Source organism: Eurypyga helias, unplaced genomic scaffold (genome assembly GCF_000690775.1).
Source record: "Eurypyga helias isolate BGI_N326 unplaced genomic scaffold, ASM69077v1 scaffold7019, whole genome shotgun sequence".
Classification (NCBI taxonomy): domain Eukaryota; kingdom Metazoa; phylum Chordata; class Aves; order Eurypygiformes; family Eurypygidae; genus Eurypyga; species Eurypyga helias.
This window is the reverse complement of record NW_010273849.1, coordinates 1-3,499: the sequence shown is the minus strand read 5'-3', so window position 1 is coordinate 3,499 and position 3,499 is coordinate 1. Positions and strand designations below refer to the sequence as shown.

Here is a 3,499-nt window from a genome sequence, read left to right as displayed (position 1 = left end):
CAGTGGTCGTGCAGACCGTCCTTTAGTATATGCTTGTCCTTTAAATATGGGAAGGCTGTGCCCAGACCGGCTGTGTAAGCAGTACCATCTTTTGGAAAGTGTGTTGCTAAAAATTACATAGGTGATTACTGTAGCAAAGTGCTCACCTGCCATTCTAAACATGATACTTATTTACTTCATAGAAAACACACCCATTTGTCTCTTCATAACAAAGATTTTGGTATGCATTGCAGTTTTGCCTTTGATAAATAAAGTAGAGGGGCTACAGGAACTCAAATCTCCTCCTTATCAGTAAGAATATCTTTAAACATCTGTCCTTGAATTGTACCCATTCCCTCAAAATATGGATGAAGTCAGCTCCTTCAAAACCTAAAGCACCAAGAAGATCAAAAGAAATTTACTTGAGGTTCAGGAATACCGCAATCTGTCATTACAACTGTAAATAAAAATAATTTATTTGGGAACTGTTACCAAAACAATTATTCCTTTTAAAGTGATGGCTTGCCAAATGTAGAAGGCAAAAAAAATATTCTGCATAAATTCAATCCTAATTCTCATCAATACATGTTAAACTTACATTTCTGGTGTGCTGCCTAACTGTTCCACAGTTCAACTTGTACTATATGGAAAAAACCTCTCCTGAAGAAAGGACGTGCCTTGTCAGAAAAGTAAGGTGGATGAGGGTCAGACTATCTCAGATGATCCTAAGAATCCAGCACAGGCAAGAAAGGTAGTTCTCCATCCTGAAGATGTTCCTGTGTATCAAAAATGGAATGGTTAGACATTGAAAAGTACAGGAATATCAGTATACACTGTAAGCTTGCCTCATCTTCGTGACATCCCAGATAGGAACAGTTTTATTGATTTAATGAAAAACACCCAAGTTATTACTAACTAAGAAAAAATATTGCATTTCAAAAAAAAAAGCTCAAAGATCACTTTTGGACTAAGGGAAAGCACTTTTAAATGTGTCAGCTTGTTATGACATTTACAGATAAGAAATACACTACAGGCATAATCACCTGAGTATTTTTATGATTTGCAACTAATCTTTCTACTTGTGCCAAAGCTCATCCAGAAGTATTCAGAGTCTTGTTTTGGCTTAATCTGCTGCACGATTACTTTTAAAGAAAGTGTTTGCCATTTATTTCTGTGTGAAGTGCATTCAAACTCTGACAAGACAGCAAAGACCTAAAATAGCAACACGTTGTTATATACACACTCCATAGGAACTCAGCTTTTATCTGCAATGGCTATACAGCAGAACATTTGAGGTTCAGAAAAGCCGTACAGGAGAGGAAGTTAGAGACAGGGAAGCAAAGGACAGGGAGAAGATGTATGCAGAGTCCAGGAAGACTCAGAACAACCTTTAAAAAAAAGCATAGTAGAGTAACTTCAACCCCTCGCACAGACCCACTAAACAAGAGGCCAAGGGACAGAGACTAGAAGAGCAGTCTGTCGTAAGTGGCAGCACTGGTCAACCATAGTATTTCATGTGCAATTCACCCAACACTACTCATTGATGCTAAAAAGGAGTAACAGCATCCAGTCGTGCAATACTGGATTTCCTGTGTTATGTTTTTCGTTCAGTTTCTGATTAAAGCCAGATGCAGTTTTTCCTCAAATGCAAACTTGGAGAAAGTATGAAAATACTTTAATTTTTGAACAAAAAGGTGCACTCTTCCTATCCCTGGAATCTACTGAAACACTGCATCTGTTTATCTAAGGAGATGTAGAAGGCAGCAAAAGAAATTAAGCAAGTGCTCAAGAGCTTGTCTGGCTTTTTTCCTCCAAGTGAATTGTACAGTCTAGTAAAACATTTATGTTATTACCTATATTTTCCTTATAGCCCCAGACCATCGTGGCTATGACTGTTACGTTAAGCATTTGTTTTGCTCCGTTCCTATGATTCAATTTAAATGTCTACTAGTGTTAAAAGTTCCTGCCTTCAAGATCTTGCCATCTTGGCTCAAGGCATGTAAGAATGGAAACTGCAATAACTCCGCAACCATCTTCAGAAACACATGGCATTATCTTTCATTCATCCAGTTACCAATTTTTGTTCTGGAGATATTACAGCAGAATCTCATCTTTGTAACTCCTCTGAAGAAGCAGATTCCAGCTTTCACAGAACCATTAAGGTTGGGAAAGAACTTTAAGATCTAGTCCAACCATAAACCCAGCATTGCCAAGTCCACCCCTAAACCATGTCCCATTAGTTTCTTTAGAACCCATGGGAAAGATCTTCTTGCTAAATGATCCAAGCTTTTACGTTAAAGTCTAAAGAGCAAATTGCAATAGTAGGAACACAGAAGAAATCCTGTGACTTTTGCTTACTCCAGACAGATGTTAAGAAGAAGCGCTGTTACTAGAAATCAAGGTAAATTGTTCCCATAAGCAGTCACCAAAGCCTGAATCCAGTAGAGTGGCAAGGTCCTCCAAATACTCTCCAACTTCAGGTACCTTCACATCCCATAGGACACTCTGATTACAAGACTGGGTTAAAAAATTAGCTACCCAACTAGACAGGCTTCTAAACTCACTTCCCTAGCACAGCCACTAGTAAAAGTCTCTCCTTTACCCTGCCACCATTGCTCAAAATGCATAATATAATGGTTTTGAAGCCTTTCCCCTGGCTTTAAGAGAAACACATGACAAAAAAAATCTTATATGTGTACATAATCTTTGTTTTTGTTTACAAGTCAAAGCCTAAATTAGGATTTTTTTTTTAAAGGGAAACAAAACCATCCAACATTAAAAACCCCCAACAGTAATTTAAAAGTTTAGCCACCTATACTTAAAAATAGAAAAAAAATCTAAATTCTAGCGTTACCACAAAATAAACACATACGACCCAAAGATACAAAATATGGCTAAGCTAAAAGAGGCTCAACAGCCGAGCAGCGGGTGACCTACAGCAACGTAAACAACGCGAGGTTGCAGAGCAGGTAGAGTATGGAGCAGCACACAAAGCCACAGAGACACACTTTTAAATTCCGAAGCCCTAAGGACATAGCCAAGCAGTAACAAGGGACGTAACAAAGCAATTTTAATTTACTGCATTATTTCAGGAATCCTTTAAATGCTTTACGATAACCTCTACATCCTTAATTGCTTTATCACCTGCCCTAGCCAAAGCTGAACGGGTGCGCATTTCAAGATTTCTCTCTCCTTTTCCCTCTCTGCCCACGTGCACCTCCCCGTTTCCAAAATAACCTGCGTAACTTACTATCAAGCCCAGTTCTGCTATACGTCTGTTTTTTATGAAGTTTCACTCCTCAGCCTGAGGATAGCTTATAAAATGGATTGATAACATCCCCCAATTATATCTTCCGGTACGTCACCAAGTCTGCAGCCAGCTGCATTACCCGGAGGTTTTTTCCCTCGTTTAAATGTATAAACTACCAAACTTAAATAAGTTAAAAAAAAAAAATCCACAAAAAACTAACCCCACCATCATTCTCGAACCCCCTCATCAAACCCACGTTAAAGAAAAAGC

At 38.5% G+C, this 3,499-nt stretch overlaps 1 protein-coding gene across 1 annotated transcript in view; it reads right to left on the bottom strand.

The window, feature by feature from the left end:
• The window catches only part of TTK (TTK protein kinase), a 35,042-nt gene extending 34,286 nt beyond the window's left edge, over positions 1 to 756 (bottom strand). The window contains exon 1 of the mRNA XM_010159616.1: positions 578 to 756. The gene's annotated coding sequence lies outside the window, so the exon portion shown is untranslated. The remainder of the gene's footprint in view (positions 1 to 577) is intronic.
• Between the last annotated feature and the right edge of the window lie 2,743 nt (positions 757 to 3,499).